Genomic DNA, 24,795 nt, shown 5'->3' with positions numbered 1-24,795 from the left:
AGGTTCTTTTGTGGGTCACCTGTGTGCCTCTGTCGGTTGAGTGTCCAACTCTTGATTTCAGCCTTGGTTGTGATCTCTGGTTTCTGAGATTGAAGCCAACACCAGGTTCCCTGCTCAGGGAGGAGTAGGCTTGGCTCCCTCTCTCTCTGCCTCTCCCTCTATTCGCATGTGCACACATGAACATGAGCTCTCTCTCTCTCTCTTAAATGGATAAATAAGTCTTCAAACAAACAAACAAAAATCCCCTAAACCCAAAAAGGACTTTTTGTTTTATCCAAAAATTTAACATGGAATTTACTAAATAAAGAAAATATATATTATGCAATTTAGGTATCAAAATTGAACTCTACAAGTCCCTTTGCAAAGTCTTCTGAAAAGGTGAGATATATTCTTGAAAGTGATTCTTTTCTCTAGCTGTGCAACAGAATCACAATCAGAGCTTTAAAAAAAAATACAAATAGGGCACCTGGGTGGCTCAGTGGTTGAGCATCTGCCTTTGGCTCAGGTCATGATCCTGGGGTCCTGGGATCAAGTTCCGCATCAGGCTCCCCGTGGGAAGCCTGCTTCTCCTTCTGCCTATGTCTCTGCCTCTCTTTCTGTGTCTGTCATGAATAAATAAGTAAAATCTTTATTTAGAATAAAAAAAACAAAACCCCCCACAAATATTGGCCTGCTCTCATGATCTTCCAGTATGAGAATCTCTAGAGGTGAGGTCTATTGTTTTAAAAATACTTTCATCTACACTCTTCAGACGAGCATTTACGGGAGTTTCTTAGAAATGCAGAATCTTGGGCTTTGCCACTTCTGCTGAATTGGAATCTGCATTTTGACAGGAAATTTTTTTCCATAAGCCTGAAATAAACTATTTTTCTTTAAAAAAACAAAACAGAGTATCCATGGTCCTCCTCCCCCGCCCCCCCACCCCCATTCCCCTGTCCTGCCTTGTGGCCCTGCCATGGGTCTGGACGATAAAATACTGGGTAGCCTTGGGGCTGGGGAAAAGCTGTAAGCCATGGGAGAGGCAGGAGGGGTCTGGTCAACATCCCACATAACGTGTGTGAAGACACTGGCTGAGGGGGCAGGGGTGGGTCAGGGCCATGGGGTCAGTGGCAAGCTGGCACTTGAATCCAGATCTCTAGCTTCCAGTGCTTTGAGGGCGGGGCGGAATTGGGCGGAGGCAGGATCTGTAGGGTGCTGAAGGGATGGGCCCAAAACCAGCCTAATTTAAGGGAGTGAAATGAAATCTTTTTTTTTTTAATTTTTATTTATTTATGATAGTCACAGAGAGAGAGAGAGAGAGAGAGAGAGAGAGAGGCAGAGACATAGGCAGAGGGAGAAGCAGGCTCCATGCACCGGGAGCCTGACGTGGGATTCGATCCCGGGTCTCCAGGATCGCGCCCTGGGCCAAAGGCAGGCGCCAAACCGCTGCGCCACCCAGAGCTCCCACCCTTCTTGGGGACAGGGATTTAAAAAAACTTGACATCACTGTAGGAATTTTTTTTTAAGCCCATGTTTTGGAAAAAGATGAATTAAAAAACCCAAGACCCGGCACTGGGGATTGAAAGTGCCCGTGATGGGAGAACACGGTTGTTGGTATGCATATGAAGTTGGAGAGAAGCACTGCTCTATAGATTTTGCTGCCTAGCCAGAGAGAGAGCCACTCACCAAGCTAGGAGGAACTAACTGCAGCACTGTGGAAGCAGCAACTCCACAGATAGGGCTCCTAAGTGTTGAGCTTTGCTTTCTCTATAAGACACATCTTGGAGGAAAATTTTAGCTCATAATTTTAGGCCTATGAAGAAACCAAAAGGCAGCTACAGAGAAAGATGGTGATATAATCATATTAATATCTGGCACTTAATTTAAAAATTCAAAGATCTTAACTAAGGATTTATTTGGAATGAGAAAGCTGAAGGAAGCAATCCACTTACAGAGAATTAGACTCTCCAATGGCTCGGTGATTGATGAACTTTGGCCTGGGGCAAGCTCCATCTTTCAACTTTCCAATTATATACTCAGATGATAAGGACTATTATTGTTTCTCTTAACAGCTACTTAAAAACAAATTAGGAAACCTTATAGTGACTTCTGGATCTTTGGGGAGAAAAACTTCATTAAATTAGTAGCAGGTAAAAATAAGTTCATTATGTTTTCCTTGCGCAAATGGTACAAATATTGGTCTGCCCTCATGATCTGCCCTCACAAACTTTTGTATTTCCTTGTGTTCAGTCTCTCTCACTGTGTGCATGTGTGTGTCTGTGGGCATGTGTAAATATTCCTGAAACTTAGTTATTTTAGAATGCAAAGTAAAAGGGAAGATAAATTTGCTCAATAATGATTATTTCAATAACTTTGCTATTTTACCTTTCTGTGCTCTATTTTAAGCATTCAAATTAAATGCTATGTTATTTGTCTGACTATATATTCATAGCGAGTCAACTGAAGCAATTTTCAAAGTAGTAACGCGAATTTAAAAAATTCAGAGAACTAAGATTTCCTTTTGATTTCCACTCAGAGATGTAGGGAGCTGCAAAGAGTGATGTTCTCAGTTTTACAGTTTAAAAAGAACCAAACAAATACTAAATTCATAATCTTTCTTTGAACCCATTGGAGTCCTGACATTGCACAGCCCAAAATCTAAGGGGAGGTAGGCAGGGGGAGAAAAGACTGGAGCACTGTCTTCCTTGTGCAGACATCAGCCAGACATCCAGGAGTGTTTGGCACACTGATGGGCATGCTGGTGAGAAAGATAAACCCCTGGGAGCTACAAATGTAAGAGGTATTGAATAGGAAAAGGATGGGACTTTAGGTAGGGAAACATAGGAGGCCCCTGACTAGACTCTGAAGGTATTTCAGGTGTATAGACACTAAGAGCAAAAACAAAGAAGGGGGGAAAACTCAGACCACCCTGTCGCAGCTAAAGGGTTAAAAATGTTTTTCTAATAATTACATTGTGACCGCAGAAAATAACAAACGATCCCAGAAAATAAAAATGATCAGGCCTCAAAGGAGAAGTGCACTATAAAGATTAACCAGACCTAGCAAAATATATCCATAGATCACAGATGCTGCAAGAAACAGAGACTCACACACAACATGTAAGTGTCATGTCTAGTTCCAGACCATTGACCTGCTAACCACTGGCCAGTTTCCTGGAAAAGCCCTAATAAAAGATCAGAGATAAAAAGCCCTCACTGGCAACCTGGTCAGGTTGCCCCGACCCCTCTCACTCCTGAGAGTTTTTTCTTTACTTTTGCTTAATAAAATTGTATTGCTTTCTCACTCTCCTTTGTCCACGAGATTCATTCTTCGACTCCATGAGACAAGAACCTGACTCTCCTTCTTCAGTATCCTCATCCTCTTGCACGGTTTTTGTCTACAAACTATAGTGGGTGCTCGCGAAAAATAGGGAGAATTCTGAGAAAGTCTCCCACAACAGAACAGGAGGGGTAATAGCAGCTGCCAGTGGGGGCTCAAGGGAGGAAATACTGCTGAGATACTCACCTTTCCAACAAAAGCTTAGTCTGCTGAGAGAGGACAAAGAACACTGCTGCCCTGAGGGCACTGGTGGAAATCCCTTGCAGGTGTGGAAAAAGAGGATATTCCTGGGGGAAGGTCAGCAGAGATTTGGTGTCTTGCTTAAGACTGAGGCTTTAGTAACACACAGAACACTCCTACCCTGACGTCCACCAGGCCAGCAGGCATAGAGTAAAATGAATCTTTCAGGGGTGGTTGGAGGGATGATTTGCTGGAATGCAGGAAATTTTCAGAACAGTGAAAAGACTCTGTACAATATTATAATGAGGGATGCATGTCATGTCATTACAGGTTTGTTCAAACCCATAGAATGTACCACACCAAGAGTGAGCCCTAAGGTAAACTCTGGCCTTGAGGTGTTTATGATGTAGGTTCATCCTTAGTAACAAATGTGCTGTTCTGGTGAGTGATGCTAATAATGAGAGAGGCTATGCATGTGTGGGGACAGGGGGTATATGGAAAATCTCTCTACATACCTCTGATTTTTTTCTGGGAACTTGAAACTGTTCTAAAAAACAGTCTTAAAAAAGGAATTTTGCTGGATACAGACCATCTCTGAGATGCAGTGCAACGAAAAGGCCTAAAGCTTATAGTGCAATACACACTGAGAAAACAATATTATTAATAACAAAAAACAAACTAAACAAAACCTCTAGAAAATTGACTCTTACTCTGAACATAAGGAATTATTTAGAAGAATTTGAAGGCTGTGGTGCACTAAGGGTAACCATGGTGATAAAAAAAATTCAAATCTTAATTTGAATAGAAAAATCAAATCTGTTAATTAAAGGCCTCAGTGAAAGAAAGGGATATTGATACCCAGGTATAAAGCTACCAACCTCAATCTTTACTATCCAATACAGGAAGTCCAGCTTTCAACAACAAAAGAAAATTATGAAGCATGTGAAAAGATAAGCTAAAGCATTACAGAGAAGGCAATCATGCCACTGATGATGGAACTATATGACGGAATTTAAAATAACTGTAGTTAATAGCTAAAGATTCTTGTGGAGAGGGTAGACAGCACACATGATCAAATGAGCAATTTCAGCAGAAGGATGGAAACTATAAGAATCCAATAGAAATGCTAGAGAAAAACAACATAGTAACAGACATACAGAATGCCTTCAGTGGGTTCATCGATAAACTCAATGGAGTGGAAGAAAGAATTGACAAACATCAAATAGGTCAATAGTTTTGCAAACTGAAACATAAACACACAAAATCTGGGTTTGTACTAGTCGCAGAATTTTGATTTATCTTTGTTACAAAGGTAGGAGTGGGTTAGCATCGGTCTTAGAAGCCACTTTATTTTGAAAGAAGCCATCACTGATGATTGGCTTTCAGGGGTATGCTTGGCAAAATGAAAAATCATTAACAGATAAAGAAGATTTAAAGCCAATTCTAATTTCAAAAAAAAAATAATAAAGCCAATTCTAATGTTTTCTTATTAGCATGTCTATAGAAAATTATGGGGACTTTATTTACAAATTCTGAATTCTGTCTGTGATTCTAATTGCTGAGTTGGCCTAATATTAAGTAAAAATCCAAAATACCTAATACAAATAGAATTTTTGTTCAAGTTCGGCATGGCTAGTCTTCATGTTAAGCCATTCTTCTAATTGCTGAATATTTCAGTGTCTCAACACTAAGATAAGCCAAAGCAAACTTCCATTGTCATACCAGATTTTTATTTTTTTAACTATGAGACAAATGTTCTGGGGTTACTCAACCTCAGCCACAGCAGATCAAAACCTCTAATATTTTAATCAAATATTGTTCATGATTTCTCTCCCCACTACTGTATATCATAGGTTCAGACAAAAACATTAGTTTCTGTAGTATTATTCCAGATTTATGCAGTAATTTCTATTGTAGACATTAAAAATTAAATTAAATGTGAGAAGAAACAGCAAATGACAGTTGATGTATTACTGTGATGCAGCTTAGTGCGTGGGATTTAAATTTTGAAAATATCATAGGAGTGACTTGTGGGAGAATAAAAATCATCTACTACAGAAAGAACTTGTCCCAAGATAGTGTCTAGTTATGCGATTACTTTTGTCAGAACTGTGTAATTGACAATAATTTGCTTTCTAATCTAATTAAACTATGAACAAATGATGCAAGGAATTGTGAAGAATTCTGGGTAGAGCCTTGGGCTCTTCTTGGTAGATACTACTGATGATACTAAGCACTTATTTCTGAGTCATTATTTTATACATCGGATGGTAAAGAGAGAATTTAAAAATCATTTTTGCAGTCCTTGCATGTTGAAACTTCTAAGCAGCCTACCAGTGACCTAAAATAAGAAAATGGTGTGATCACCTGAAAAGCAGGAGGAGTTAGGTAGTTGGCAAACTATCAATGAATCTAGAACTATGTCCTTACTGAATATGTTCCCCTGCCTTCTGACCCTCATAACTCTCAGGTGTTTCTACCTATCTGCAACTGTAGGCTCACACCAGTCTTTTATCTCAGACCAGCTAAGTTCTGGGTTGAAAGGAAATAATAAAGTTCTGCCCAAAAGCCAGCAGCCTTGGCATCAACCTTTCTTCTACATGCTTAAGACAATTATGTTTTTAAAGAAGATCATCAGTACATGTCTGGTAAGCAAAAGTGTATTTGGGGAGCTACAAGACAAGCTATTTTAATTTTTTTAAAGATTTTTTTATTTGAGAGAGGGAGAGAAGTTATTTTAAATCAAAGTTGTTTCAGGAAATTTTGGATTCTTGATCATTGTATTCATGATTTTTACTCAAATAAATGTAGATATGCCCCTCCCTTTCTAGCCCTTTTACCTTCACTCCACCCTAATTTATTTTCTGCCATCCATTTGTAATCTATTATTTAATCAATCATTCAGTAACTACATACTGAGGTTGTTCTAGGTGCATTGATAGTTGGTCATATTCCTGACAAACTCCTCTATTTTATTTTTTTCCTTAGATTTTGCTAAATGCTTCTGCTTTTCTCGTGGCAGTTTACAGAGGCGTTTTTAAGTCCAACACGGTATTTTATTTATTTGCTTACTTCTTATTGAAATATAATTGATCTATTGACATGTAACATTATACTATTTAATTACAATATAATATTTGACATTTGTATGCCTTGCAAAACAATCACCCCAATAAGTCTAGTTAACATCCATCACCATACATACTTATGATTTTCTTCTTGTGATGAGAATTTTAAGACCTATTCTCTGACATATGCTTTTATTAAAATTTATTTCCATTTTATTGTTTGTTTGTAGTCATCCAGATGTAAACTCCATGAAAATGAATTTTGGGTATATAGGAGTCTCAATAAATGCTTACTTAATAAAGAATTAATATATTCTGATCTCTTATTTTTTAACTAAAACTCTTCTACCTGTTCAAATTTCCAATTTCAACTTTTCTGTTCTGCTTTATATTACTGCCAACTTTTGGCATAATAGTATCTGTTCATCTTTGCTCAAACCATAAGGCTCAGGAATAATATCCTGACCCAATCTTGTTACTGGGGCACAAGTTTAAATGTAACAACAAGATAACATTTTCTGACTTGAGATTTTGAGTGTGGTTAGGTCTATATTCCAACTATATTCCATATTTTTCCTCATATCCCTTTGCCTCATTTGTTTAATTCAGAATATCTACCTTTCCCATGAAAATAGGAAGTCTGTGGAGGCCAGTGACTATGCTGTACTCTTACCTTTCTACTTTCTGTGCCCACACTGCCATCCTATCATCTAGCTCACTGCATTATTTATAATAGTTGTACAATATATAGGTAAAATCAAAACCAAGTAATAAAATATAGTAGTAAAATAGGGAAATTTTAGAAGATTATTAAGTACTTATTAGTTAACTACTCTTGCATATATATTTGAATTATTCAAACCCACATTATTGTGAACCTAATATATTATCAAACTTTGGATAGGAAATTGGCACATGTGAGCTTTCCAGAATGTCTGGGTCTTTTAAATTAGCTAGACTATTGAGATTTTTATATTATAAATTTTAAAACAGTTTAAGTCAGGATGAAAATATCATGGGACCCACAGCTATTATTGCTATGTAATGATTTACAAAGCTGATATAAAATGGAGCTAAAGAATAATATTATCTTATATATGTAAAGGTTTTTATAGCTCAATAATCATCATCACACGTTTCTCACGTAATCCCCATGATTGCACTATGAATTGACTATGTTATCTCCAATTTGAGGTATGAAGCTTGGAGATATTAAAGTGACTTGGCCAGAGACAAAACTCAGCTCTTCCGATGTTATCTGTCGTATTTTTTCAAAATAAATACTTCATCTCCTGTTTTGAAGCTTGGAAGTATATGACCAGCTAAATCTTTGGCCTGTTTTTTTTTAGCTAGGGGAACTCTTTATCTTTCTTTGATAGGTGATAGCCTGATACTTAGATTTAATATGCATCTATTTAATTTTTGGTCTATTTTAATAACTTAAAAAATACCTTTTACAGGAAGTTTCTGAACTGGTTTAAACTACAATAAAGATTATATGGAGATAACCACATCAAAACCAAAGTTAAGTATTAGAGAGAGCTAGAAAGATAGAAGAGTGTATCTAGATTTAGCATGGTTAAAAAACTTGCGCAGAGACATTCTCCTCATCAAGAGTCAATATTTGGAAATGTGATGTACTTAGCATCTGACACATTTCTCTATATACTGTTAGAAGTCATGGAAATATAAATAAAATAAATAAGCCTTAAAGATTTACTACTCCAGGCCCTCCATGCCCATCACCATAGGGTGAATCATAAAGGCCACACATTGTTTCCAACCATCTCTGCCAGCAGATGTCAGCACCACATGCACCTATGGATGCTTTTAGTGGCCTAGAAGATGCTTTATAAATAAAGGTATAGCAAGAAAGGGTGGGTAAAAATTCATGAGGTAAATCTGTTTTTATTAAAAATCCATGTAGTTAAATTTCATGTGGCTTTTGAAATTATGAATTTTAATCATTTGTGTTAAAGTGTTGTTCTTGATACGGGAGAGCCAGCCAGGTTCTTGTCTCATGGAGTCAAAGAATGAATCTTGTGAACACGGGAGAGTGAGTAAATGATAGAAGTTTATTAAACAAAGATACAGAGAATGCTCTCAGAAGTGAGAGGGGTTCCGACAGGGTTGCCACTGAGGGCTGTAGGGTTGGTTTTTTATTGAGAAGTGAGAGGGGACCTGACAGGGTTGAGAGCTGAATCAGGGAACCTAAATCCTTTTAACATATCCATTGATATCACCATTGAGTAGGGACTAATGATAACATCCTTAATGGCTTACTTCCTTTTTAGAGTCTGATGATTTTGTTGGTTACCTTAGGGCAGGGTGGTCTGGCTTGTTCCCTTATCTCTGGTTTCCATACACCTCAGCATTTTTGGAATTTGTGTGAGCCTACTACCTTGTCCCCCTACCTAGCCCTGCCTAGCCCCATTTGTCCCTAACTCAGAAATGTTCTGGTTCCTCATCCTGGGAGGTCTATGAAACCCCTCCTTTTGGATTTTTACGGAGGCTTCATTACATAGTCATGATTGATGAACTCATCGGCCATTGGTGATTGACTCAACCGCTAGCCCCTCACCCCTCCCCAGAAATCAGAGTAGGACTGAAAGCTCTAACCCTCTGATTAATTGTTGGTTTACTTGGCAACTAGCCCCCTCCCTAAGGAGCTTTCCAAAAGTCACCTTATTAACATAAACTTAGTTATAATGGAAAGGGGCTTGTTATAAATAACAAAGGCACCCATTCTTCCTTTATGGCTCTGAAGCAATTTCAGGAACGGGAGATAAGAGATCAAATATTTTAAGAAAAGATGCTCAAGAAAATCCAAGGGTTTGGGGAGCTGTGGGCCAGGAACCATGGCATAGACAAAAATATATGTGAGAAATATATGTTCATCATCTTAGTGACTACATATGTATTTTTGATAAGTCACAATATGGCAGTGTTCAAAATGTTATGTGATTTTATGACTTGTCTATTATGTATTCTGCATTGATAGCCTTAACAGTGAGTAAATTTATATTTATAAAGGGGAAAGTGGAAGAAAAGGAGGATAGAGAGGGCCCAAGGTAGGATCACAGAATCCTGTATCCAGGACAGCAAACCGACTTAATTGCAGGTTAAAGCTCTCCAGGAGTGGAATTTTAAGCCAATCAATCTGGAATTTTCTAGTCAGCACTAATGAGGTAATCTATCACAGGAGCCCCCTTTATCCTCCAAAGGAAGATGAGGTAACCCACCTAACAGGACTCCCTGCTCTTCCACCTAAGAAAGGTGACCTTGCCTGAGACAATCTTTTCTTTTACTAATAATTTCTTACCTTAGCCTCCTTCCTATTAAAAAAAAAAAATCTTCTATTTTGTGCACTTCCTTGGAGCTCCCCTCTACTTGTTATATGGGATGCTGTCTGATTCATGAATCACTTAATAAAGCCAATTAGATCTTCAAATTTAATCAGTTGATTTTTGTTTTTTAATATTGGGATATTGATATATATCTGATTAATAAATAAAATATTGCAAGTAAATCAATCATTATCTGCTACTTTATGTTGCAGCATGGGCTTTTATTATTTATTTGTTTATTTTTATTTTTATTTATTTTATTTTTTAAAGATTTTATTTATTTATTCATGAGAGACACACAGAGAGAGAGAGGAAGAGACATAGGCAGGGAGAGAAGAAAGCCCCATGCAGGAAGCCCCGTGCGGCACTCAAATCCCAGGACTCAGGGATCACGCCCTGAGCTAAAGACAGATGCTCAACTGCTGAGCCACCCGGCATCCTTATTTTTAATTTATTTTTAAAGAAGACACAGAGAGCATGAGCAGAAGGGAGAGAGAGGGAGGGAGAGAAAATCTCAAGCAGACTTATCACTGGGAATAGAGCCCAAAGTGGGACTTGATCTCATGACCTTGAGATAAGGACTGAACTGAAATCAAGAGTTAGATGCTTAACCGACTGTGCCACCCAGGTGCCCCACAGCTTGGACTTTTAAAATGCTGTTTAATGTACAGATATTTTTCTTGCTCATAGAAAGAGAATTATGAATTATAATCTCACTGCTTTATGTATGTTATAGGTTTAGCTAAATGAGGAAATATTGTAGGGGAGGAAAGATAACTTTCTCTTTATCCTTTTAGGTTCTTGGCTGAGACCTCCTTCCCATCCCATGTAATAAAGGATAAATTAATCAGAAAAACAAATGGAAGTTTGTAACATGTATACTTCTTGTGTGTATGAGAGATACCCAAGAAAAATGAGTAACTCCCTGAAATGACCGACACCACCACCGTAAGTAGTATCTTCAGCTAAAGACAAAAGAAGATATTGATTGGGAGAGGAAGCTAGTTATGAGAAATTATTAGGAAAAGCTCAGTAAACTAAAGCAGGTTGTCATGCAGATTTAAATTGTTGCCTTCTCCATTAATAAGTTTCTAGAGATTTAGAATCATTTTTCTCTTCCAGGGTATAGACAAGGATACACCCTACAAATGAAGATTTCCCTTATAGATGTAAACGTCTCTTACAAAAGGGTAATATCTACTCAGATTTCAGAGATTTTCCTGTTTGCTATTTTTAAAATTAATCAGCCTAAGGGCACCTGGGTGGCTCAGTCGGTTAAGCATCTAACTCTTGATTTTGGCTCAGATCATAATCTTAGGGTCCTGAGATCTAGCCCTACATCAGGCTTTGTGCCCAGCAGGGGGTCTGCTTGAGATTCTGTCCCTCTTCCTCTGCCCCTCCCCTTGCTTTCTCTCTATCTCAAATAAATAAATAAATCTTAAAAAAATAATCAGCCTAAAATAATCCTTATGTGAAAGAGATTTTTGGGTGGCAAATTCTGCTCTGCTTTAATTTGCATGAACTTTAGGATTTTCTTCTATGTAACAGTCTCAAGATTTCACATGAAAGTTTTAATAAAAAGAGACTTGGTAAGAAAAAAAAACTCAAATAAACATATTTTTCCTCAGTGTGCCCAGTTCATATGTAATTTTATACCTGAAAGTAAGTTTAACATGTTTTCTAGACTGCATTCATTTTAGGGGGAAATGAAGATCTAAAATGGACTTAATATGAATTTTTCCAATTCCTGGATCATAGTAACTACCAAAGGTAGAACTCAGAATCTAAATTGAATCTAAACCTCCTAAATCTCTTTCTTGGTTCTCTCCTGGTATATTGGAAAGGCTCAAAGCTAATATACTACATGTTAAGTTAATCACTTTATGTAATATTAAAAACTATTGGAAAGAATTTCTTTTACTGAAAAGTCTAATCTTAAAACCAAGAGTATAAATTATATCTTATTAAACATTATTTAACAGCAAGTTGTAATGCCTATTATAATATTTATATTAAAGACTATAAGATGTAAAAATTGTATAGAAGTAAAATGGGATGGATTGTTCTCTTAACAAATCTGAACAGTCAATGAAGCATTAAATATCTTTTCAAAAATACATTAGTTGTGGAAGGCACAAGGTCCTATATCCTTAAATAAATTTATAATTTTGTTGAGGGAGATAAGACAGATTTATAAAAATCCATTAAATATATAGAGCTGGTAAGTGTTCAATGAATGTAATTTGTGTTAAACTTTATAAATTGGTGGAGAAATCTTGGCAAACCTAATCTAGGATGATTGGGGAACTTAAGTTAGTTCTTAAAAAGAAAAGATGCATTTAAAGAGCTGCAATTTCAGCATTTGGTGTTGGGAAAACTGGACAGCTACGTGGAAAATAATGAAACTAAACCACTTTCTTACACGATACACAAAAACAAATTCAAAATGGATGAAAGACCTAAATGTGAGACCTGAAACCATAAAAGTCCTAGAAAAGAGTACAGGCAGTAAGGTCGCTGATATTGGCCATAACGGTATTTTTCTAGTTATGTCTCCTGAGACAAGGGAAGTAAAAGCAAAAATAAAGCATGAGGACTACATCAAAATGTATAGCCTCTGCACAGAGAAGGAAATAATCAACAAAATTAAAAGCAACCTACAGAATGGGAGAAGATATGTGCAAATGATGTATATGATAAAGGGTTAGTATCCAAAATATATAAAGAACTTATAAAACTCAACACCCAAAAGACAAATAAACCAATAAAAAAAATGGGCAGAAGAAATGAACAGACATTTCCCCAAAGAAGACATTCGGATGGCTAACAGATACATGAAAAGATGTTCAACATCATTCATCATCAGGAAAATGCAAATCAAACTTGTCTAGTTGTGATTATTTTAAACAATTTCAGTAAATAAAGAGCATTTGAAAGAAATTGTCTGATTCCCTAAAGCAAAGCCAACATCAACTATTTGAAGCATCACATTTTTTATCCCCTGCAAATTTCCTGGGGAGTTTAGTCTAATAAAATAAATTCACATTTTCAAAGTCCCATACCTACATGTGTGAAAACCCACATGTAAATGCAAGTGAGACAGATATTGATCATGTGAAAAAGACCCTCGAGACAAATAGTGCTGCTGTGGCTGCCAACAGAGTAAATTGGTGTGAATATCATATTTGGGAAAATTAAAAACATATCTTGTAGAAGGAACACATCATTGATGCCTATCTTTAGGAATGTCAGGGAGCAAGAATTTCTGTCCCCTTCAAGGTTCTTCTAGCTAGATTAGGAATCAAGTTGCCATGAGGCAGATTGACAAGAGAAAATCTAATTTAAAAGTATACTTAGAGTGAATTTACATAGACGTGAGAATTCCAAGGACAGTCAGGCAAAATGAGGTACACATGTCTTGAACTAAGGAAAAGGAGATAGAGGTCTGTGGCTTCAAAAGAAAGATATGTAATTCACAGGGCAATATGGAGAAGAGCAGATGTTTGGTAATTAGATGTTTGCCTTGCCATGCAGATGGGTCACTCAGATAACATTTATCTCTGATAATAAGCTTTATTCTGGGAAAGATCCCCAATTCAGATTATCTTATGTAGTTAAGAGAGGGACAAAATTTTCTCTGAGCCTTCAGGGTCCTGGTTGCCTTGGACTTAAAATATCTGCATGCCGAAGTGACACATTTTGGGGGGATGTATCCTGAATCCCTTCAAAGACAAAATAATCTTTATGCCACAGTGGTGCATCTTGGGGTGACTTGCCTTGGCCCCTACAGGAGCAATCTTAACTTTTTGCATTTCAAATAGATATTTGCTTTTTTGGTTTTAAGGATCAATTGGAATTTTTATATGACTCCATATTCTCAGCATTGCTACAGTATTTATTAGGAAGCTTCTTTTGATGATTTAAGAAATAATTTGACATTGTCAATGAAATTTTTTAAAAATGTTATGGAATGGAGAGAAGACATCATGGGAGATACCGTGAAAGTTCCTTATCCTAAAAAACATTGCTAGGTTCAGAAATAAATTGGTTTCCTTAAACTTAGGTATCTACCAACCCTTTTCAAAGGGAATTATGGAAACTAAGACTAATATACATGTAGGTGTCTTTTTATATGTGGGTGTAATTGGAAAGCATTTTAAAAACACTTGAATACGTGATTTAAAAAAAGTAACGGGAAATTAGGCTTCTTATCTTTTTCTTGCAAAGGGTGATTTCTTCTCACACTATAATGATTCTAGTCAACCAGTCTGAAAAGTTCCCAAGATAGTTTGAGCAAAGAGAAAGATTGGAACCAAGAGGGCACAGGAGAGAGAAAAGAGAGGAGCGGACGTCAAAGTATGGAAAGGAAAGAACTGTCAGTTCATTAGGTCTGATAACAAAACTTTCTTATTTATTCTTACTATTGAAATTCCAAGTTTCTATGACTGCACTTTGCCAATAGACTGTGTTTAATTTCTACATCTTGAATGAATAAAAGATTGAAAGAATATAAGCCCCAGTACAGCAGAGTATAATTCCTGTGGAAAAGACCAGTGACCCAAATCATGCATGCCAGAGAGACTGTGTCACTGGGTTTGTTGGAGTGATTTCTTTAGGAATGTAAAAATACTTAAGTCAGAGAGATTATGTAGAGAAATACATTCTGGAGGGCAATTATGTATTAGTATGATCTGGAAGTTAAAGAATATATCAATATTTATTGATGTCTTTTATCTGTTTTTTTTTTAATCTTAATTAGGACAAAATCATCTTTAGCTTTTCCTCTTTTTTCTTTCTTTTTCACAATTTACAACTCATTAGTTGCTTTCCCTACGGTTTACTACTCTCCTAGTTCTGGCTCTGATCACTTCCTTCTTGCAGTATGTTAGTCACATATGTGTTTTGGACATAATTCTGCATAATTTGTGATCCATTTGTGTATATCTTCAACTAAATAATAAATTCCTAGAAATCAGGTCCTACTAAACTCTTTATCTTCAAATAGTATCCCATTCTCCTCAGCCTTAAGCAATATCTGACACATAGTACATGTTTAACAAATTTGGTTACTCTTACATTCCTTTTCTTTTTCTTTCTTTCTTTTTTTTTTTTTTACATTCCTTTTCTTTTTCACAGCCTCATCCTAACTCACTATCCTTTCCCAGTTTTCATATTGGAAATTTGGTGGCAAACTTTTGTATGGCCCATTGGAGAGATTTTCTCAGGTTCTGGTTGAAGGACTGTATTAAGGGAAATGCAACAGTTTACAAAGTATCCTGGTTCCTTGCTGTCACAGATCTCATGATTCAAGAATTTTTAAATGATTTCAAAGTACACATAGAATATATTTATTTTAAAGGGATTTTGTTAAAATTGATTTCCTAAGATGAGGGCTTAATAAAATGAATTTTTCTAATCTCTTTTATCTTTTCCTTTTTGGAAATATAGTTGTCAGCTCATAGAGTGTTATTTAACATCTTCAGTATTATTTCATGTTGAGGAATAATGATTTATTTAAAAATGTTTCAATAACCCAGTGTTTCTTAAATCATCAATATAATCCTGAGTCAGAGACCGTGTTTCCATATTGATGCTGGTGAGTGATCTTCTCCAATTAGTGTTTTCATCCAACTTCTATTTAAGGTGCTAGACGTTTCATAAAACTCTAATGCTATAAATTATAATTTTATCTATTGAGCTTCTTTGAATGTACTTTGACTAACAGGAACCATATGTAGTTTTGATCACATTACTATGGATTCATAGTCAAAGGAATCTGTTGAATTTGATGCTGTCTTCCAAACCCTTTCACATGACCTCATTTCATTTTACAATTTGACAAGGTTTTTTATTGGGAGCACCCAATAACTCTGTTCTTTCTTTTCCATATGCCAGCTGGAGATACTCCAGAACTTCATTTTTAAAAGTCACTGGTATTATAAAACATACACTCTAAGTTATATAAAAATCAACATTTGAATCAAATATTGAAATAATACAGTGCACTTTTTATATCTTTTTTTCATTATATAGTGAATACTATCACATTTTTATCAGACTACTCTTATGTACAACTCAATCAAATGCTACATCTCCTGGGAATGGTGTAGGGTAATCACATTTTACAGGGAAAATATTAGAAAAAGTGATAGTTCTTTTATTTATTAACTCTGTATTTTTAAATGGGTAGAGTTTTTACTCTATAAATTCAACATATAAACCTATCATAGTTTATTTATCCACCACTAAATATAATTATCATCTCAATTCTCAAGTACATCAGGTATTCAAGATTTAATCTAGGTAAATTTGGAGTAAGCTAAGACATAAAACTTTTTTTCTTTGTTTGACTCTAGATTGTCTTAGTCAAACTTAGTCAATTTAGGGCTCTCTCCATACATTTCTAGAGTTGTCTCTCAGCTCTGAGGCATACATGACAGGATGGTCCAGCTGGTTTGTCCCTGGTGATTGCTCATGCCAGCATCTGTTAAATTGCCACCAGTCATTGGCATCTACATGTCTCCCAGCCCTTTCTTGTCTTCCTATGTTCTTCTTAGGTATCTAGTCAGAGGTCCAAACACTTGGGATCCATCCTGCCTAGAGTATGGGGCTTCCTTACATTTTCTAGCCTTCTCTGTGCCCCTCTAAAAGAAATAGAATGCCTGAAAATATACTCCTGTATCATGCTGATGTTGTAGGGATTTGGAGAAGCCATCCCAGACCCTGTCTGCCAATATGTATCTTGCTACCATGTTTTCTGTATGTTGTTTTCAGTGTGGAGTGGTGTGAAGGGATGCTAGGAAATTTGGACTCTCCAGAAGAAGCCAAGCCAACAGCCCTTCTGCTTTCTTACATCAATCCATGTTTGATGGTTCCACCAACCCTGATGGATCAAGGCCTAGGCCTAGGACCTCCTCCTAAGAGATTGCAACCACATCCTGCCCTATTTCCTTGCTCTCTGACTACTGTTTATCCCATTGTCTCTTTCATATGGAATTTTTGCCTGGTTTGAGGTGAACTAGACTGGTTTTTTGTTCTGTTCTCCCCAAATCTATCTTTTTGTAGTATGCAAGTGGCTGTTCACCTAGGATTAAAAAACAAAGAAACAAACAGAAACAAATGAAAGCCCTTATGTTCTTGCAATTTAAACATATTTTTCTCCCCAAGCCTTGAGTTTACAAATCTATTTACAATCTTAAATATTAACTATTACCTCACTTCTTCAGCATTACTGATTACTTCCTTTCTCTGAGACCATAAGGGCAAACTAGCAAAGATTCCTAGGTTACACAAAGAGCCCAAAGACACAAAAAAGTTCAGATGAGGCAATACACCAATTAATAGATCAAGAAAGATTACCACCTGTATCTAAAATTTATGGCCACTATAATCATCAGTACAAAACTAAGGATTTTTTGTAGATAATACTCTTTTGTTTCAATTATTTGGGAAAACATAATTCTTTTAAAGATGGTTTCATATTATGAAATTTTATTAATGTTTAATAGGTATTATTAACATTTTAATTATTTAAGTTTGAAAAATTAAGCATTAATCCTCTCACAAATTAAAGTTAGGTAGTTAAGTAAAATATTATTCCATACCAGGTAAAAAGGTAAGCACACTTATAAAACTTAGTTTTCCCATTTTTTTTAGAACAAATGAAATGGGTACCTTTATTCCCATTTCATAGATGAAGAAATTGAAGGTCACAGAAGTGACAAAATAGCCTTAAATTTGAATCTCTAAGATTAGGGTTCTTCATGGTAATTACACCTCATCTTACTGGCTTTTTAGCACACTCCACAGTCTAGGGCAGAGTGATGAAGTATGGTGAAGTAATAAATACTTTACCCATTAAAGTATTACCATATCATCATTCAAAATACAAGTTTGTACATTTTAAAATGTTCTGTTTTGACTGGACCAGCCCAAGGTAGAGATCTAGAAATTGTTAACCTTTCTCAAAGAGACTCTTGTATCTAATTTTTAGTGATTTATTTAATGATTTATAATGAATCCTTTATCTATAATCCAACTTGGTCAGTTAGATGGGATTGTCTTTTGGGCTACTGGAGACTATGCTTTAATAATGTAGTAGGTTAAAAAAAGCAGGTTGCTTTGTGGTCATAAAGAACTATTATCACTTCTAAAATACGTTAGACATCCAGAAAGGTAAAAATAGTTATGAAAAGCTAGTAAACAATGGCATTAGAAATAATCATTTTTTTTCCATAAAAAAGCATGATGCTTGCCAACTTATGTGTTCGTTGGAAGAATAAAATCACCCTAGAATTTTCTGTTTTCATTTCAATTCTTAATCCAAATATTAATTCAGTTATTTATCCAAGTAGTCAAGGTTTTGTGACAATTTAATCTGTCCTCTAAAGCAGTGATTCTCAACTGGAAATGGTTTCATTCCTGGGGTATATTTGCCTAGAGACATTGTCAGATTTCTCCTGAAGAGGCAAAAATCACCCGTGGTTGAGAACCACTGCACAAAAGACACTTCCCTCAAGACTATTTGGTCAGCATTAGTATCTCCAGTACTTTCTACAACATGGGAAGAAACCTCTTAATAGTATTGATAGTTGAACACAAATGATATATGTAGGGACGCCTGAGTGGCTCAGTGGTTGAGCGTCTGCCTTTGGCTCAGGATGTGATCCTGGAGTTCCAGGATTAAGTCTCACATCGGGTTCCCTGCATGGAACCTGCTTCTCCCTCTGCCTATGTCTCTGCCTCTCTCTGTGTGTGTCTCTCATGAATAAATATATAAAATCTTTAAAAAACAAAGAATCAAACAAAAACAAATGATATATGTATATTTCTCGTTGAAAATTAGAAGAAATATTCCCAGGCTACACTACAAGGGGGAAATGAAAGTAGTTATTCTGTGAGTCTGTGAAACTTTCAGTGTCTAGACTACACTACACCACAAAAGAAAGCTAAAAGTTTTTGAAGATATTAACTCTTTTACCACCTCCTCTGAGCATCCATAAGGGTACATGGGTGCCTTGTCTTGGCATTAATAAAAATGACAAGTAGAAGGAGAAAATAGAATTGGAATGCCCAGTTCTCTAGCATGAAGAATATTTCTTCACCAAAGACATAAAAGATAAAATTGATTTTCAACCACTATAAATGGTGTTTTTCTCCAGTTCATAAAGTACTGATTTTTCACAATTTACCACATGTCCAAAGGATCCTGATTTTAGGAACCTTTGAGTCTCTTTTAGGAAGGGGTAATTTGATTTGTGTGAAGCTGTTTTTCTTTTATTATTTCCTGAATATAAATATACTAAATCAAATTGTTCAGAAATTCCTTCCCTGTCAGTTTTTGAGTTAAAATTTTTGTGAATTATTAAATGTAAACAGATAAACATGGCTCTACTTTTTAAGATAAGCTGCATTCTTGCCTTTGTCCTTAAGCATAAAGAGCAGATATTTACAACCTTACTTTTCATAAATTTTTTATTTCAGATGATTGGGAAAAGTGCTCCTTACTTGTAGGCTGTCTTACAAACGTAGAGAGATATTATCTATAATCTTTAACAACTTCTCATTTTAAAAACCTTACAAATATGCAAATCTCATTTATTTTTCAGTTCTCTGTGCTTTTTGTAAAAATACCCTCCAGGCACAAATCAACTAAAAGTAGTTTGAAAAGGACAGTTTGTTTAAAAGAAGCATCAGCAGCAAAAAATCAAACCCTAACAAACCAAATAATACAGCATAAAATAACAATTATAGTTTTGCCATCCCAGGAAGATATGCTGTTAAAAATAACAACAAAATTTGCTTAGTTGGACAAATAGCACTTTAAGAGGCCATGTGACTTCTAAACGGCAAGGAATAGAAGTATTTTAAGAACATACCCATGTATTATCTTTAACACTTTCTCCTGAGGGTTATCTCTGACTCTGTGGTCATTCTAAATAACCTCCTTATATGACATTTAATTTCAAGTATTCTGAATCCTCTAAAAATTCACGTATGTATGTCTGTGCCTTAAAGAATGTATAAATACTGAAGACCTCAGGCACTATGTATATTTGGCATCTTGGTTTATCCTTCGCCACCATCTCTTCTCTTCTTTCTGAAGGATATAATCAGGAACAACTGTCTGTATAAACTAATATAACATCCTCCACCAGCAAACTACCACCAGATTTAGTTTCTCTTTATAATCGAGACTATAGATATAATTAAAAGATCAATTGGTAGTGTCTTGTCTCTATAATGGTAGTGTCTTGGACTCACAACGTAGTGCAGACAGTAGATAGAATCTTGCTTTCACTTCATTGGTATTTAATATAAGACGGATATGTTATAAAGACTGAACCCTCTTGGTTTCATGTCTGCAGCTTTAAAACAACTCATTGGCACCTCCAATGTCTTTCTTTCTGGCATCTTGTATTACAAAAGAAGAAAGGAGTGGCGCTGGTCAGGGAAAGTGGGAGACACACAAAAACTAGACAAGAAAATGGACAGGAAGGAAGGATCCAGCATCAAAGTGGTGCTAGTGGAGAGGTCTGCGGTACTGAGAGGTGACCATGGCAACAAGGGAACTGAGATGATGAGAGAACGAACATGCTCTAAAAAATGTGAACCCCTTCATCTTTTATCAAGCACTTGATTGCTTTCAGAGTTGAGACAGCTAAGTTCTTTATTGTGTTTTCTTCTTCTGGGAAGCAAATGAAGGTTTTGGCAGGATCAGTCAAGGAGTACTCAGAAGGCTGGTAACAAAGGGCATTGCTCCAATGCTAGCATTTCCAGACTTCTTTTCTTGGATACATTGTAGTCAGTGTATTGAAAATTACCATCCATGTGAACATATCTGGCATCTAAGCAATGCTACTGGGAAGAACAGGAGTCTATACCTGCATTACTCTGTTTGCTGGCATGCTTTGAAGCAAACCTGCACAGCTGTTTTAGGGACTGGCAGGGCCATTCCTTATTAATTATTGAGTCATCCTACCTGCCTCACTGGTTATCCCCATTCTCTAAAACACTCTGGAGAGGCAGGTGAAAAATTTGGCAGTTTCTGCTGAGAGAAAATGCAGCTTGGGCAACACTGACTTGGTTAAGGCCAATCTTTTTTATAATAAGGCATCCTTAGTATAGTAAGAGATTTTAGATATGTCTAATGTTGACAATTGTTTAAAAGTCATTGATATGCACACAAATATTCTTTTAAGAATTATGAGGATGATTTGGTCAAATAATATAATTACATACTTAAGTTCTGCTGGGACTTTTGGAATCATTTGTTTTCATACAGGTGATGAGACAGCAGACTCTGAATTCTCCATCAGAGAATTACGTATATTTGGTAGAGGGATAATAATTTTTCCCTATGGTGATGATTGATACTATGATGTTTTCATTGTCGTTCAAAAAGGGAATTTCTATGTTGGCAAATATTATCACAGGTATATTGAAGTTTAAAAGGAGCACTTGTAAGAAAAGGATTGGAATGGAAACTGAACTATTAAAGATTTATTATTTTGTTAGTTTACTAGGTGAACTTTCTCATTACATTTTTCTGTTTTAAGAGGTTTTCTGTTTTTAAGAGTTGATACCTGTTAACAAATATTACCCATCCACCATTCACTGTAAGATAATACCTATATCTGCCTTTGAGATTTGAGATGGTGCTAGATATTATTAACTTAGATTCCTGTTTGTTTTTTTTTTCCTTTGTCCACATTGTAGTTCCCACTGCTTTTTTCTCACATTTGCTTTTCCATAACCTATAATTTTTTTCTGGAGATAAAGTTTGTGACAGAAACTAAATGAGAAGTTGGGGGAAAATAAGCTTTAGGAAATTTTGCATTCTTCACAAGTTTCTGCCTCTGAGAATGGATACTTGATGTCAGTTACACGATCCTTAATCATCTTTTTTTTAAATTTTTATTTATTTACGATAGTCACACACACACACACACACACACAGAGAGAGAGAGAGAGAGAGAGGCAGAGACATAGGCAGAGGGAGAAGCAGGCTCCATGCACCAGGAGCCCGACGTGTGACTCGATCCCAGGTCTCCAGGATCGCGCCCTGGGCCAAAGGCAGGAGCCAAACCGCTGTGCCACCCAGGGATCCTGATCCTTAATCATCTTTTAGAGGAATTTTCATTCCTTCGGAAATATAACAGCTGTGACCTGTTGGTGTTAACCAAGATTTCATTTTTTTTAAAAAAAGATTTATTTACTTATTTTAGAGGAGAGGAGGGACAAAGAGAAATGAGGAGAGAGAGCGAATCTCGAGGAAACTCCCCACTGAGCATGGAGTCTGATGTGGGGCTCCATCCCAGGACTCTGAAATCATGACCTGCACCTAAATGAAGACCAGTCTCTTAACCAACTGGGCCACCCAGGTGCCCCTGGGTACTAGCCAAGGTTTCTGTCCTACTGTTATATTCTGGTTGTAAACATGATTATATGGTAGATGTTTATGTAACATCTTTCTTCTTTGTAACTCTAATTATTTTCCCATTTTTCACCTTTGTTATTGCCTATGAAGAAATAACAGCTATATATGTGTATGTATAGATATATATGCATATATATTTCTTCATGTTACAAATAGAGAAATGGAGACAAAATGATGAAATGATTTATCTGTCATCACTGTGACAGCCTAGGTTTGAGCCTTGTTCTGAATCCCATACTCTTTCTTCTATTAAGCAATTCCTCTGTGTAGAGAGCAAATAATGGGGGATAGGAGAAGGAGGAAAGTAGGATCAGGAGAATGGATATAATATGATAGATTGGGTGATGTTCTGATGGGGCTTCTGGAATGCTTCCACAGCGATCAACTCTGATTCAATGAATACCCTCAGTCTGAACTGATAAAAATCTGTACTTATTATGAACTCAACACACAACTACTATTGTGGACCCACCGGCTAGGACTTCAAAAATCATGCCTTTGCTTCTACCTTTAAAAAATCTGTTAGGAAAATGATAACACTGATTTCCTCCAAAGAGGAAACTCTGTGAGAGGGAGAATTTCCATTTCATATTGTTCTGTATCTTTTGATATTGAACCCTGTGAACATGTTACCTATTTAAAGAAGTCATTAGAAGTTAATTTTTTTTTTAAATTGGATGATGGACTTTTTCAGCTTCCCAGAAAATCAAGATCTGTTCTGAACCACTGAAGATCTCAAAATCTGAGATTTTGGTTCCCTAAGTGCATTTGGATTTTAGTTCCTGTTTTCTAAACTCCAGTGTTGTATTTCTTTTAAATAAGCTCTACACCCAATGTGGGGCTTGAGCTCAAGCCCCAAGCTCAAGAGTTGCATGCTTTACCAACTAAGCTAGCCAGGCACCCCACTAAACTTCAGTTTCACTGAAGGATATTCAAGGGAATGGAAACTCAAAGATTATGCCACAGGTTGGAGTTCTCTATAAAACTGTGTCCACAGGGAGCTCTATCAGTTCTTTTTTTTCTTTTTTTTTTTCTATCAGTTCTTGAATCCCTTCATTTCTCCTGTGCCTTCTAGCCCTCACCCTAAAACTCAGAGGGAGAGATCCTTTAAAGCTGTAAAGGAAACTCCTCACGGTGATAGAGACTTATCTTGAGAGTACTCTACTCTGAAAAGTGGGAAGATCCAGCCAAAAAGGGAGTTTCTAACATGGATGAAAGACAGAAGCCACATAGCAGCAGGTTACGAAAATGAAAAAGGAAAAAAAGGAAGGCCACCATGGGAGGAGGAAAGTTCTGGATGCCCATTTAAGGCAAATTTAGCAGGGCTTAAAAAATGACCTGCAGGCAATAGTAAAGACATTGATCCCCATTCTCTATACTCAGAGTATTTTCTCCTCACTAAGAATTACACTAGCTCATGTGAGGTCCCACTGCTCTTGGGGGGTAAAATGGCAGGATTATGCTTGTGCTTTGTTAACATTCTTGATTTTTTTTAAGTTAGGGTTACTGCAGGGAATAGGAATTTATGCCTTTAGTCTAATAAGCAAAATATAAGTCAGAAGCCCACAGAGAATATTTTTATTTATATGAGTTAATTTTTTAGCCTCAGACTGGATTTTCAATGCACATTTAATTTCATCTTCTGATTGTAATCAGGACTTTTCTTCATATTTATTGGCAAGAGCCGTAACTCCATTAGGAGAAAGCATAAAATTCTGCTGTTGTTTATATATATATATATATATTTGTTTTGCTTTGTTTTGTTTTGAAAACTCCTTTATAAATGTGTTTTCCCCAGTTTACTGCCTGAGGAACCATCTGCCAAGGTGTAAACAGACCCACATTGTACATTGACAGAAGCTTGGTGTGTCAGTAGAAAATTAATAGTTGTTTTGTTTTTATTGCTAATACAATTAATTATATGAAGCTATTTAATTGTTTTTTTTGTTTATCTCCAAGTTTTTCCACAGTATTAACACCTTGGTTTACTTTCCTTTTAATTAAAAAAATGAATAAAATCTTTAGTAACCATTTGTTATTATAGAGCACTGCTTAATATAGTAAGGGTGTATTGGGCAATTATTATTTGCTTTCCCCTGTGTCCACACTATGAAAATTCCTTTTAGTACATTTTTATTGTTTGGTTATAGAATTCTACACATAAAGAGCACAAACTCACATGAAAAAAGCATTAGAATCAGGAAGAGATGACATCAATGAAATTCCAGTACATAAAGAATATCTAAATAATTTTTTTTTAGGAGTCACTGGACATTATCCTTTGAGAGAAGAAAGTAATTAGGTCTAGAGTATAAATTATGTAGTGAACAAAGCAGATGAAACTAAGATTTGAAGTCGTTTTCGTATAGTTTTATTGGTAGACATTCTTAGCACATTGGGAATTTTAGTTATCCCTTCCTACCACCTATTCTCTTACTTTAAG

Source organism: Nyctereutes procyonoides, unplaced genomic scaffold, assembly GCF_905146905.1.
Source record: "Nyctereutes procyonoides isolate TBG_1078 unplaced genomic scaffold, NYPRO_anot_genome, whole genome shotgun sequence".
Taxonomy (NCBI): Eukaryota; Metazoa; Chordata; class Mammalia; order Carnivora; family Canidae; genus Nyctereutes; species Nyctereutes procyonoides.
Note: the sequence above shows the minus strand (reverse complement) of the source record.